Genomic DNA, 16,287 nt, shown 5'->3' with positions numbered 1-16,287 from the left:
TAATTTACAAATATAAATTCATATAAATTAGAGGAAATTTCCTTCTTTGTAACATCTAAAACTGAAAATCCATTTTAAATTCTTACTGTTCTCTTTTTCCCAAACTCTTTGTATAAGGGATTCAAAGAATGAAAGAAAAGGATAGGTAGTCAATAGCACAATACATTCAAACTCCCTAAATTGTAAAAAAATCTCCTGTCTTCTCACACCACCTTTATGGTTGTCATTCCAGACCTTGAAACTGCATTAATATGTAGGGAGAATTCTTCTCTGTCAGATTAAAATGGGTGACTCTTCTTCATGCTCAGCTTACATTTCTAATTATTCAACTCTATATTCTTATGAAAATATATTTTAAAAGAAAGTTTTCAGTTGGGAAATTTTCCCTATTTCTTTATAAAATTATTGAAGTTTGTGCTGACAGGTATGATGGCACACACCTGTAATTGAATCAACTTGGGAATCTGAGGCAGGAGGATCGTAAATTCAAGAGCAGCCTCAGCAACTTAGCAAGTTCCTTAAGCAAGACCCTTAACCATACCCTGTCTCAAAATGAGACAATTTAAAAAAAAAAGGCTGAGCAAGTGGCTCAGTTGTTGAGTATCCCTGTGTTTAATTACCAGTATCAAAATGAATAAATAAATAAACAAATAAATAAATAAATAAAACCCCAAATTTATGTTAATTTAATCACTTGAGATTTTAAATAAACTGTCTATGCATTCCCTTACATATGCCTTAGGGCATATTAAATTTGGAGCTTCCTAAGAAACATAAATCTAACAAAGGCAGGTATTGCTTCTTTATATCATGTCTACCTAGTAATTTATGTGATGTTTTATCATTTTTTGAAATGTAATTGTTAAACTAAGGAAGAAAGAATACTATTCTCTTGGAACAAATTCCTCTTTCCCACTAGAATCTCTAGAATCCTCATAGTCCAGTGGAAATTTTTTAATTGTATTTTAATTTCAAGCCATGTTCCAGTTGCAGTGTCTATAAATATTCTGGTGCTACCAAGCTCTCCAGTCAGAAGAGATGATTTATATCCCACTACTGTCCATTTCCAGAAACAGAGTTCTCATGAGTGTAAGGCAGTACTCTGATTTCTTTCCATATATCCATTTTCTGAGCCACTGTGTAAACATCAAGCACAATGATACTAGACCAAAATTATTATGGAAGCAGGAGAGCAGTGTTTTCTGTTTTGCTACCCAGGAGATAAAAATATTCACCAATTTTCTCACAATAGCTTACTTTCTGATTTCTAGTATGTGTTTATAGATATTTCCTTGAATTTAACACTAAGCAAGAAATAGTTCTACCACTCACATAGTGGTTGCTATTCAGCCAAAACCCCTTGAAACTTAACAGAAAACTGCTGTTGAACTTCTCTCTGTATGATGTCACTTGTGATGTGTGCAGACTTTGCTAAATATAGTTCAAGAAATACCTCTGCCTTTGAGATTTGATATTGAGATTGATATGAAAATCCAGGTATTAGACTGACTGGCCAATGTTTTATTAATTTTCATTCCACTATAAAATTTTGCAGAAGTAGGAATAGATTCACTCTATTAAATTTGCACATCCACACAAAATCAAAATAAACATCCTTTATAGAGAATTTCAGGATACATCATTTCATAATACATAAAATTAGATTGTGAGCAAAAGCAAGATTTTATCCATTCTTTACTATATGTTTTCAACTTCTACAGGAAAGGCTGTGATTAACCCATTAATTAATGATAGAAGAGAAAATAACACAATTCAGAGTCTTTCCCCAGCTAAAAACTTAACAAGCATGTGTCTTCTACAGCTAACCTTCTCTTTCTCCTTGTGAGTTACATGCAAAATGTTAGGTTTATATCTTTATTTATCAGTAACTCTCTTACTTCTCTGGCAAATCTAAGAGCAATTGCTTTTGTATAATATAAATATTATCTGTATTAATTTTTGTTTTCTCCTGTGATCAAAAGACCCAACAAGAACACTTAAGAGGAAGAAATGTTTATTTGGGGGTTCATGTTTTCAGAGGTCTTAATTGATTAATAGCCAACTCCATTTTTTAGAGTTTCAGTGGTCTTAATCCATAGACAGCTGACTCCATTCTTTGGGACCTGAGGTGAGGTGGAACATCATGGCAGAAGAGTGTGGTGGAGGACAGTGGCTTGAGAATGGCATCAAGAAGCAGACAGAGGGGACACACCTCCTCCAGCCACACTCTACCTACCCAGAGTTACCATCCAGTTGATCCCTATTAGGGGATTACTGCACTGATTATTTTAAGGCTGTCATAACCCAATAATTTCACCTTTAAAGGTGAAATTTTCTCATACATGAACTTTTGGGGCACACCTAAAACCTAAACACTAACATTATCCCATACTTTTTTGAAGAAGTCCCATTTGTTCAAAGGTAGCATTAGTTAGTTTAGACTAGACAATATTGCAACAAAGTTTATTCATCCAGTTATATATCAGATATGAACTAATGGAATAGTTTCTGCTCTAAGCATTTAATCAAGGATACTGATTGTTGGGGACATTCCCTATTGGGAGATAATTCTTAATGGATGACTTGTATTCCTGCATGTTTTCTGAAGAGGCATTGATAACTTTTATTTTGGATTATATTTTCAAGAATCTTTGGTGAAACAGATTGACTATTTTAGTCCGGTGAGACAGAACATTCAATTCATAACAAGTTACATGTAAAACATTTATACCTTAATGATAGGGGAAATAGAAGTCTAGTCTTTATTGTATTTTCCAGTCACCCAAGTTTCAAGAACGCGGCACAAGGGTAGTGGAGTCCTACCCGAGCATGAGCAATTTGCAAAATAGCTGAGAGATGCAGAAAGCAGAGAAACCTGGGTTTTATGCCCTGAGAAGCTAAATGATCCTGGGCTAAAAGGTAGAGGGTCATGTTGCTCTAGAGGGAGACTGGAACTGAACCTGGACAATTCTAGTCAGTCTCTCCCTATTTCAAGATGTTGAAATGCCAGCATGTCTATAGTTATTCTTGAGAACTACAAATGAGGAAGGGAATTGTCTTGATATAAGGAAAGCCAGAGAACCACCATTATCTTTGAGCAGTGAACAGTCTTAGAACAGAGAAAGCATTCTTCTTTGGGTCAGACAGCAGATTTAAATTTTGATCAGGATAGTAAAAATATTGTCTCCAACTGGAGCAAAATTTAAGCAGATATTCTAGGATTTCCTTCAAAATATTAGGTCTCCTAAGCTATGGTGTCTGCACTGGTGATAAAACTCATGTGTATAGTATTCATTTTGGACATTTCTCATTGCTCCCATAGTACTAAGGAGAAGGTGAACCTATGCAGACATAGAGTTATTTTTCCTTCATGTATTGTGAAGAAAAAGTCATTTGTTTCTGACCCAGGAGTTTCATGTGCTTTGCCAGAAAATAAAATTATGGCAAGCTAATTTGTTAGTTTGAAAATAAATAAAATTACTGCTGCTCACAATTCCTTCTTCCCTGCTATCTGGGACATGGACCCCCATAACAGCTGCTTAGAGGACTTCAGCAGATTCCAGACATCAGATCTAACCCTTCATTCATCAACTACAAGTAATACTTTGAAGGCCAATCCATGGGAACTTGTTTCATTAGGGGCACAAATTTATCCTTCCCATGTCCAGTTCTCAAAGAAAAGATAATTGTGCTTTGGTGAATGCTAACAGTTCATAACTCTAGGCTTTCTTTATCATGTAGTCTGCAGATCAACTCAACCAACAAACTTGGAGATTTTCTTCAGTTGATTATAGAAAATTAATTTTAAAAACTTTAATTTTATGACTTATATTTATTTATAGTTTGTCCAATTTGGGAATACTAGGGCATTTTTTTTCTAGAATTATATTTACATACAAATCCCAAAACTGAACTTTTTTTTCATGATTATAGTGACTTGCCTCTTGATCCATTACTTCATTGTTCTCCATGCAAAAATATTACATATATTCTTCAAAATTTTGTATATTTCAATAGATTCTGATTTGGACTATTATTTTCTCCATATTAGGCTATTTACTTGTCTGTGTTTAACTTCCATGATTACTTATTGGTTTTATAAATGAGAATTGGGAAGAGAGCTATTAACATGCTCTCCTTCTTTCCAGATGTTTCCAAATAATATTTGCATTTTTAAATCACCATACAAGTCTAAGTAACTATCAACTTTTTCCAGCATATTTTAACCATGTGTATAGTTGCTGATTTTGGATCCTAAGTAGGTTTCATTCCATATTAATTTCTGAAGCAGGGGTAGAGGGAACCTAGATGACTGTATAGGATAAGTGGTATGGTAACTGCTTTGGGCTTATGAAAAGGAGAATGAGAACCTGCACAGAACATGCACAGCCCAACTAAAGCCCATCCATGGACATTATGAAAAGACAGAGTCTGACTGAAATTTAAAGTTGACTTAGACACAGATATGCATAATGCGTATTTGCACTAAATTATATGTTTTAAGTTATAAATAGCTGCTAACACTAATTTATGAATTAAAATGTTTCAAAATATTGAAACCAAATACATCCAGTAACTACTAAATTGAAATTTGTTTTTCTTAAGAATATAAGTAAAACAGTAGTAAGTAAATAAGTAAAACAGTAGCTTATTATTTTTTTATGAATATATATATATATATATATATATATATATATATATTTCTAAGATAATATAATAATTGGTAAAATATATAGATATATTCAAGGCAAGACTTTTTGTGTCAAGAGTGGTGACAGAATTATTGAGCTGTCCAGAAACAGAAGCAATGCCTCTTCTGGGAACTTTCTGTGCAAGGGTGCCTTGATTACCTACTTGCTACGGTAACACCCTGTTCAAAAGTGGTTCCTGACTGCCACACAATTATAAGTTCTTGTCCTCAAGTTCAGACATCAGCTGCATGTGGGTAAAGAATTATGGACATAAACTCATAATTGTAATTGGTCTGCTAGTATCTGACCTTGTTTCTGTTTGCTTTGAAGAAACTTTCTCACAATAAATCCTTTTGATGTTAAAACCTGTATAATAAATGTGCTGAGCTGCTTTTGGGTCACTGGGTTTAGTGATGCACCCAGCCCCAGCTTTCTCTATTTGTGTGTCTGTCTTTTCTTCATCTCCTCATTGCCCATTGTCTGGTACCTAAATTAAAGGCCATGCCGGTCATGGTATTTTTGTATGTAATTCTGCATGATCTTATAATTGCAAAGAACACTAATACTTACTTTTGATAGCAGAAATCAATCTGAATTTTGTGTATTTAAGAGGAATATCTCTATCATTCTATAGGATTATTTATAGGTTAATAATAAAGGTGGAAATTCAGAAAAAGATTGTTTTAGTACTTTAATTAAGCAATCTTTACAATTGATTTACATAATTGTTATAAAGAAAGTCAGTTCTTGGAATTTAAATAATACTAGTTATAATCATATGAGGGGGCAACATGGCTGTCCTGGATGATCAATGAGTAGATGAACTATGATAATCTCACTAGTTTCTGGAAGGTTAGCAGGCCATTTGGATTAGAGCAATTTAGAATGGATATTTTGTGGTCTACAGGGCGATATGTTTCAAGAGGCTGTCCTAGGCTTTATCAATGGCTCATCTTTACTCCACATTGCCTCACCCTCTGAGAGGTTCACCTGGGCTTCTTCACATGGAGATTCTCCGTGATAAAGTGCCCGAACTCATGTGCAAATCCTTTCAAACATTTATTGTGTTACATCCGTTAGTGTATCATTAGCCAGAGCAAGTCCATGGCCAAATATGGATTTAAGGAGTCAAGAAATAAAAAATAAAATCTAAATTTGTATGAATTTTGGATGAATGCATTGGTAAGTGTTCTTACAGGATGTGTGTGTATGTGTGTGTGTGTGTGAGAGAGAGAGAGAGAGAGAGAGAGAGAGGGAGACAGAGAGAGAGAGAGAGAGAGGGAGAGAGAGAAAGAGAGAGAGAGAGAGAGAGAGGGAGAGAGAGAAAGAGAGAGAGACTTATAAGAAATTTGCTTTTGGAATTATGGAGACTGAGAAGTCCTAAGTCCGCCATAATCAAGTAGGACACTTAAAAGGGCTGATGGTGCAGATCCAGTCTGAGTCTGAAGGCCTGAGAACAATCGCTGATGACGTAAATTCTGTTCCAAAAGTCTGCAAGAATAAACCCAAGAACAGCTGCTATTTTATTTCAAGTCTGAAGGCAGGAAATGTCCACTGTCCCAACTTGAGGTACTGAGACAGGAGGAATTTTGTTTTAATCAGCCTTCTGTTCTATTTAGGTCATCAGCACACAGGCAAGACACACTCACATTAAGATGGACAATCTACCTTAGTCCTCCTACAGATTCAAATGTCAATTTCACCTAGAAAAAAACTGCACAGACTCACCTAGAATAATATTTGACCAAATATTTGAGCACCTGCTTGTCCATTTAATTTGACACAAGAAATTAACCATCCCAATGGGTGAAGCAATGGAATCACATTAAAAAGTGGTCTTCCCATATGTGTTGCTTTTTAAAATTTTTGTGGCTCTGGGTGATCAAACCCAAGGCCTTACGAATGATAGGCAAGTGCTTTACCAGTGAGCTATACCCCAAGCCATCATTTATTTTATTTTTTTACATAAGTATAGATACCATTTTCTTCCCCCAAATTGAGCTCCCTGAATTCAAGCTTGTATTGATTTTCTTATCACTAAATAGTACTCTTATTTGAAAACATCCAAAAATATATAGTTGAAGGCAAATGACTTTAGAGCCATAATCTCACAAATTCTAATTTTGAAAGCTATTTGACCTTTTCAAGCCCCAAGTGCATCTTCAATATAATACTAAGAGCCAATTTCTTATATAATATCCAAGTAGCCTAACAGAGTGAAACTTCTAAAAGTGCTTCTTATGTCTCCCTGGTATAGTTTCATAGGGGGAAAATACAGTGAACTATGTGGCAAACTTATAGAATAAAACACAATGGCGGCAACTACAATTTTGGTTGTTTTAAACTATTTCTTAAAAGAATGCATTTTTAATAACAGTTAAATTACATGCTGAGATGCAATATTAAAAGAACATTTTCCAGTTTTATAAGTCCTACCCAAAATATTTGTATTCATCCACACACCGATTCCAAGACTACCTTCAGGGTATAAAAGAGTGTCAGAAAGATGGTCCAGCTCAGTGAAAATATCCTGAGTGTACATGGAATGATAGTTTCCATAGTTCCGTATTGCTCTCTGAGTTCATTTCATAGTTCTTCAAAACAATATTTTGTAGTTTCAAAGCTTGAACACCAAATGAGACATATTATTTAGGTCCATGAAATTATACACAAGCAAAATCCTAGTTGTTTTGCATAATCAGTTATTTCAACTTTACAACATGAAAAGTTTCTCTACTAATCATTCCCTGTACAGTTAAGAAGACTGATTTATTGGGCTGATGGGGAAGCACACTTGAATAAACAGCATGTGTACACAGTGCATTCCCATAATACCATGCTCACCTTAGGATGCCTTTTCCCTCTGGGAGGGAAGTCATTCTGTTCCATAGCCATTTTCCTCTCATGCTCAATCTGAGGGACCCTGTGCTTTTTAAGTTCCATTTAAGTTCCGTTTGAAACCACTATTTAGAAACTGGGAATGGATAATATATGCAATTCAATTCACATTTAATTCTATAAATGATATTCTTTGAAAAGCATCAAATGCTTTTAATTCTTTGTGATATTCAGATGTGACAGTGGGGCAGGAGATCCACACAACACACACACACACACACACACACACACACACACACATACACGTTTTTTATTCTCCCAAATTTGCCTAGAAAATAAGCATTGAAAAAAAAATTCACTGTGACCATATTGTCAAAGAATATGTTAACACAGTACTATATAACATGGACAAGTGCTTCTCAAACAGTAATATATGTATGGATCTTGTTTAAGGTACAGAATCTGATGTAACATGTCTGAACAGGAAATAAATGTCAGCCTTTTTAACAACATCTCAGCTCAAGACAATGTTTCTAGTCATATATATATATATATAAATATATATGTATATATGCATACATAAATATATTTATATATGTATATATATATACACACACACATATACACACACACATATGTACACACACATATATATGCATTTTTATGCATTATATACACTTCATTATACATTATATACAAAATGATATTTAGTTCATGAATTCTTAAAATTATTCAATAACCTTAGTATTTTTATTTAAACAATTAATCACATTCTTAGAAATAAAATTTAAAAAACAAGAAAGCTTTGTCCACTATTGAAATCATCTTGAAGTGACAGAAAGAGGATGATGGAATTTAGCATTTTGTAATTAAATAACCACAGTCATAAACTTTACTAGAAGGAATGAAGTGACAATTTTATATTTAGTACCTAAAACCATTTTTTTCCTACAGGTCGAAGTTTATTTTTCTTAACATCTCTACATTAGAAAATTTTATAATTTTCTGTGTGGAAGGTAAACATAATATTTGCAGTCTACCACATAAAATGTGAAATCTATGATATGTACACAGATAAAGACAAGTTATAATTAAAAAAACACCTAAAGGATAATCTCTATTTGTTCAAAACTATGCTAAAAACTCTATATGTATACTCCTTTGAATTGTCAAAATAGCTATGAAATCAGCATCATATATAACCATTGTGTAAATGGAGAAACTCAGACTTAGCAAATGCAACTTATTTACTTACTGTAACACATCTAGTAAGAGTAAGTATGAACCTGAGATTAGCAGCAATAACAATGTGTACGTACAGTTTCAGTGGATATTAGTCAGTGTGAACACTCATTTTTTTTCTTACATTCCATCATTGAACAATTAATCCCACATATTTTCAAGTTTTCTGTCAGCAGCTTAGTGCTACCAAATTTTCCATTAATCATTTTTAGTGTTAGGATATACTCATATACACATAAATTTTAAAATCTCTGTAGTCTGAAAAGAAATATAGTTTATTTCTCATCAGTGAAAATCTATTTTCCTCCCAAACTGCAGAACTTACATTGATATGATTATAAAAAAACGTACCTCATAATTATTGAATGTTAGTTTTTATTGTGATGATTTTACTGTTTCAAATTTAATAGTTTAACAATAAAAATAGAAAATCAATCTAGTATGTTTTATTTAATTTTTTTCAATTATAAGGCAAAAAAGAAAAGAAAAAGAAAAAACTGACAAGAACAATGCAGAAGAGGAAAAGTTTATTTTGACTCACACTTTTGAGGGTTCAGTCCATGATGGATTGACTCCATAGCTCAGAACCAGAAGTGAGATAGAACATCAGGGCTGGAGGGCATGGCAGAGGAAAACAGCACAGACAGGGCGATCAGGAAGCAGAAAGAGGACTCCTCCACTCACCAGAGATTATATACAGTCCTCAACATTATTCCCTAAATAACCCTTCAGCCACACTGTACCTGCCTACTATTACCACCCAGTAAATATACTAGTGGATTAATCCACTATTAGTTTACAACTCTCATAATCCAACCATTTCACCTCTGAACATTCTTGAATTGTCTCACATATGAGTTTTGGGGGACACCATATCCAAACCATAACATATAAATTATGATAAAGACACTTTTACAGATACTTTATCTGGGTTTTATAACAGCTTTGAAGAGGTAGCTTTTATTGTCATTATCTTATAAAAATATAAGTCAAAGATTACCAAAGACTTCCTTAGTAAGAATTGAAAGGGGGGCTGGGGATGTGGCTCAAGCGGTAGCACGCTTGCCTGGCATGCGTGCCACCCGGGTTCGATCCTCAGCACCACATACCAACAAAGATGTTGTGTCTGCTGAGAAGTAAAAAAATAAATATTAAAAATTCTCTCTCTCTCTCTCTCTCTCTCTCTCTCTCTCTCTCTCTCTCTCTCCCTCTCTCTCTCCTCTCTCACTCTCTCTTTAAAAAAAATAAATAAAAAAAAAAAAGAATTGAAAGGGGCCAGGCATGGTGGCATATGCTTGTAATCTCAGCAGCTCAGGAGGGTGAGGCAAGCAGATTGGAAATTCAAAGCCAGCCTCAGCAATTTAGAGAGGCCCTAAGCCACTTATCAGAACCCTGTCTCTAAATAAAACATAAAAAGAACTGGGGATGTGACTTAGTAGTTAAGTGTCCCTAGGTTTAATCCCTGGTAAAAGAAATAAAATGAGAAAGAGAATGAATTAAGAAGGGACTGATAGAAAGTCATTTAAACTTGGAAAAGAAACTTCCAAAAACTTAAGTTGCATCAAAACACATTGAACTATATTCATTTTCTTAATATTAAACGTATCTATAACCATGTATGATTTGATACAAGCCGTGAATTATCTGAAAAAGCATCAAGAAATAATTCCCATTTATAACAGTTACAAAAGAAGAAAAATTGCCCAAGAATGAAAAAGATATAACAAGAGAGGTGAAAGAGCTTACGTGAAAATGCATGACTTAGTGGGACCTATGACAGTCCCACTATGTGTGTAGCTACAGCTAGAATAACCCATCTGGAATGAGGGAGGCTGGTGATAAATTTATACAATTAAAAATCCCTGCAGATTCAATATAGGAATGACTGTGATCATTGACTTTCATTTTTCTTCTCTGAGTCAAGCTCCCTGCACATTCTCATTCTTTACTCCCATGACTATGGTGAGAATGAAATAGCTACTCTTCCCTGACACAGATCTTCACCTATGTGTGTAGCTACAGCTAGAATAACCAATGTGCTCTCAGCATTCTGTCTTCTGTAGCCAGGGAGTGAACAGCCATGGAACTTCTATGAGAACTTCTGTGAAGTATTTACCTTAATGTGACAACAATACAGATACATTCGACCTGCAGTGATCTGGTTGGGGATGTGTTCCATTGTTCCAAATTGTGTTTCAGGGTGTCTTAGAATTTTTTGATGAGTCTTCCAACTGTATCGTCTGAACAGCTGCTTCAAAATGTCTGGCCAATTGAAAATCAGCTTTGTGATCAATATTCCTAAATGTGATTGGTACATGACATTGGCAGGTTGATCCTATTCTTCCATGTTTTACTGATTTTGTATTAACGTCATACTTTGCATGATTGGTAATGATGATAATGAAATGGCACCAAACAAAACAATAGCTCATAAAGCCAGGTTGCAGTAGTTTTGAGTTTTTGAGATTCGGTGACATGATTAATGTAGACATATGATTTAAATGGAAGTCCAATAGCATATTTGTATCACAAAAGTTACTTTTACCTCAAAAGACACTGTAGCACTCTAGATTTGATTTCCTTTTTCAGAGCTAAACATATTTCTATGAGATGAAAAAAATACTCATTGATTATATTATGATTGTAATTATAATATGAAAATTACATTTTAGTGTTTCAATTTTGTCTTGATTCTTGGTGATATCAGACTTATTTTGTGTGATCATTCAAAGCATAAGACTGAATCTGCATATTAATTCAAAGTTTTTGTGATGTTCTTGTACAACTGACTTATTGTTTTTTGTTATGTAAATGATCCAGATGGCAACAAAATTTTGTGAGACAAACAATACACCATAATTTGCACAAAATCATACATGATTATATCCATCTTTGAAAATGGAAAAGTGAAGGTAGTACAATGTACTGTAAGTAGAATTTGTACCTTTTCAAACATATTACCTTTCCAAGTTTGAATTACTATTTTACAATTGTTTCTTATTCCTTATTAACTGTGTTTTGGGACCAAGATCTTGGATCCAGACTATAATTGGCAATATAGTGATAAAAAGAGCTGTCTTTCAAGGTTGTTTTAATGTATAGAAAAATAATAATGTTTAAATTGTCTGATTAAAACCTCACACTGTTTTGATTCAAGTTATGTTTATTATTAGAGTCTTGTCAATATAATGACACTATACTAAAGAAAACATCTTTCCATAAGTATGAATGAGATTTTCTTACAATCAAAATGATTTAAAGCCTTCTAGTTTTAGATAGAAAATAATTTTTCTCTAGACCACTTTTCTAGAAAGTTGAAACACTGCTTAAAAATGACCTTAGTCATAATCTAACCATTGCCCTAATTTTCAGAATACAGTGTACACACTGTAATTCTAAGGTTTTCTGCTTTTTCTCTTTCTTTCAGGTATCTCCTTGCCCTTTAACCAGAATGCTGCTAACCTTGATCTTTGACAATTCTGGCTGGAGAAGCCTCCTTTAGTCTGAAAGCTTGCTCATAGAACACTCTTGATTCTCATTTGTGATCTACATCACGAACAGCCTCCCGAAGAGCCTCCTCTACCACATATAATGGAGGTCTAACAGGCCATGTTTAATGTTATCATACTGAATCCTTAAAATATTTTCTTTGGATTTATATGGCTGATATGTATACCTATTTACCATATCATAAGAGGAACATATTCAATTCAAATATGGCAACAATAAATTCACTTATGTTTCAAAAGAAATGCTCAAATCACAGTCCATAAGAGCTGTTGTTTATATGAGTGCTTACATAGAACAGAAAAATAAAGCTGTTTGGTAAGGGTCACCGTAAAGTGTTCTTGAACCTGTTTTCTGATGTTTTACTGTCTTATCTATTAGTCCTCTAGGAAAAATTACCTAGAGTAGTTGGTAAGGTAGCTCTGTCTTTGTCTATATAGGACTGCTTTCAAGTGTTTGTTTCACCTGAGATAATATCTATAACATTTTATAGATTGCTGCTTCTTGGCTATCACTAGAAAAAAATAACAAGGATATTTACTGTGAAAAAAATGACACAACTAAATCATTGGATGAAATGAAGTACACACTTTGCAGTGGAAATATAAACAAGCCAGTAGTGTTTAAATTGTAAATTTAGATTCTATTGCAGGTGCTTAAAGAAACAAAACTGTTAATATTTACATTTGGTAGTACTTGTGATTGTTCTGATTCTTAGGAGTCATGGACAAGTCTTCAAATAATTCAAATGGATGCAAACTAAATTAACATTTGTAAATTTTGAGTTAGCTTGACAAGATTGGGTAAATGTAAATGTCAGCTACATTGGTAACTTTTGGAACAGAAAGGTAAGCTAATTGATCAAAAGTTTGCCATTTCATTTACATGCAAATAAAATGGTAGCAGCATATTTGTCTTTAGGGGAAAAGTTCTTAATAAATATCTATTTAATTAACCTATTAAGTAGCTCAACATATACCACTATGTCTTAGGAACTATTGTATGCATAGGAAAAAAGGGATAAGTTCATATCAAAGAGATGTGAGTTATAAATAGTTAAAAGATGTGAGCATGTTCTGAGAGATAAGCCATATGCTTTTATTGTAAATCAAAAATTCAAAAACCTTAAGCCTTCTTATATCTTTAAATACATACACATACATGCACTTACACAGAGAACTATATACACAAAACATATTTTATATACTTCTTGCAAAAGTTGCAACTCCTACATGGGTCAAAAGCAATAAAATGAAACCTAACAAATTATTGAGGGCTGACTTAGGTAAGCACAAATAAAGGGTATGCATGAAGATCATATGTAGAAGTTATCTGGAGCACATGATTTCTTAGATTCATTTCTTTCAAGAAGGTTAGGGGGCCATGGTGATGCACATCTGTAATCCCAGCAACTCAGGAAGCTGAGGCAGGAGGATTGCAAGTGTGAGGCCAGCCTCAGCAATTTTGCAAGTAACTAACCCTAAATAAATTATTGAGACCCTGTCTCAAAATTGAAAGTAGAAAAGGGCTGATATTATGCTTTTTCTATAACATAATATCAGAGAGAGACTGGATAATGTATAAACACAATAACTTATTTCTCACAATGCTGGAGGCTTGAAGTCCAAGATAAGTCACCAAGAGATTCTGTGTTTGGTGAAGGCGGCTCTCTGCTTTCCAGACAGCATCTCATTGTATGGTTGGAGAGCGGGAGTAACGAGAGAGAAGAAAGGGCACAAACTCACCCTTTTGTAATAAATCAAATCATGCAATGGCTGTATTATATCTGTGTACAAAAGAAGATCCCTCATGGTCGAGCCACCATTTAAAGATATCACTTCCTAATAGTCTTATAATGACATGAATTTAACATGAGCCTTAGAGGAAACAAGCATTCTAACCATAGCAAAAGTGTAGTATTTTTAAATCTGGTTTAGGAACCACAGAAACATCTGTGACTATACATACATGTCCGTTTGAACACTCACATTTATCTGATCTGAATCCTCCTGTGTTTCTTCTTTTTATCTGACTATGTATTAGTGACAACCAACTTTAAGAGCATGCCAAAAAAAAGTCTTTATTCTGAATATTACTCCCACCAGCCTCTACTCTCCCAAGTATTTCAATATTCTCTGTGACTTTACTAAACAGTCCCAAGTCTATTATGTTTTCCTTAACATTTTCAAAACGAGTGCAGCATTTGTTTAATTATGGTATCCTGACTGATTTAAAAAGAAATGTTCTACTTTACATGCTTAAAACTAAACCCATCCTCATCAACATCCCTTAAAAAGCATTTTGCCTAATGTTATTTTGGCTCAAGACATTGTCTTTCATTTAGTTTACTAAGCTAGAATCTTTGCAACATGTTCTATTGTGGTTTTCTTCCTCTTACTCTCAATGTGTGAATGTCTTTCAGATCAGCTTGGAATCCTTAACAACTCCTAGCTTTCTATTTCTTATCATCTGCTTTTAATCCATTGCTTTCTTATTTCTTATTCTCTTCTTTCAAGCAGTGCCTCTCACCACAATAAAGACTTTGGGAATGTTTGTTCAAATCTTTAACCTTGGACCATGCCATCCACAATTCGTACAAAATTTTGGCTTGACACTTTCTGGCTTCATTAGACCCATCCCCTACCCAGCCAATGAATACACAATTAGTCTGGAAAAATTATTAAGCGTCTATGCCCTTTAATGAAATTTAATTAATGAAATTTACTTGTTAATTAAATTTGGAGCCTATCCTATGAGAGACTGTTCTTGCGCCCTAGTAAGCCTCTCCTCTCCTACACTTAAAATGCAACCAATTATTAACAACGGTTGCTTGTTCCTCTGCTCAGCTCAAGATGGACTAATGCTTTTAGTCTTACTCATTTCATGTTCATATGTGGTCCTCTCCTAAGGTAGAGGAAGGATGATTTGTGACTAACAATGATTTTATTGAAATCTTAGCTATCATCATCCCCAGATGCAAAATTATTTTTCCAAAGACAGTTATTCAAATACAAATGGAGAAACTCTTTGATCAGAGATCAGGATGGAAAACTCCCATATCTAATAGCAGGGCAGTTGCCCCTTTCTATATGCTACTTCCTATGATTTGAGTGTTTGTATCTCCCTGTATTAATATGTTGAAATCTAATCCTCAATGTAATGGTGTTCAGAGGTGGCACCTTGGAGAGGTGACTAGGTCATGAAAACACAGCCCTCATGGAGGGGAGAGAGACCCTTACAATGTACTAGTTCCTTTTCACCGTGTGACAACTCGGTGAGAAGGCACCATTTACGAGAAAGTGGGCCCTTGCAAGACACTGAATGTGATGTCATCTTTTTTGACTTTAGACTTCCTGTGCTCCAGAACCGTGAGCAATACATTTCTGTTATTTTAAATGATCCAGTTAAAGATGTTTTATTGTAGAAAACTGAATGAACTGAAATACTACTTTAAAAAGAAAAAGTCCTCAGTGTGGTAGTGGTCTTACTGTCTTTTCTCTTGCCGATTATCATCTTACAAAACATTCTAAGCTTCAGATAAATAGGGATGATTTTTGCATGTTTCTAAGAGTGGTGAGGGAAAAAATTATCATATAGCCAATAAAGGATGGTTTTCAGCCATCATTAAAGCTCTCTTGGCCTCTGCTAAGTTAAATCTCAGATTGTTTTGTGCTGGTCATTGCTGTCAACCATAGTAGAATTGGATGCTAAAATCCATGTTGGTGCCATGGCTTCTATTCCTCTCTGTTGCCTCTTCCAGCTGACTACCACTTCCTAAAGACATCTTTTTGTTCCTGATCTTCTGACTGCTTTAATGACCCTTCTTGGGTACACAGCTCTCTGTGAGGTGACTTTAAGGCCATTTTGTATACTTGTGTCTTGACTATTACTCATCAATTACTATTGCCATGGCACATTTAGCATTGGTCATTCTGTGAAGTGCATCACCCCAAGCAACAGTTTAGGAGGTGAACACAATGCGTTGAGTTTTTTATCACCCCTGTTTATT

Source organism: Spermophilus citellus (assembly GCF_964194105.1).
Source record: "Spermophilus citellus genome assembly, chromosome: 7".
NCBI classification, from domain to species: Eukaryota; Metazoa; Chordata; class Mammalia; order Rodentia; family Sciuridae; genus Spermophilus; species Spermophilus citellus.
The sequence above is the reverse complement of the archived record's forward strand: the minus strand, read 5'-3'. Positions refer to the sequence as shown.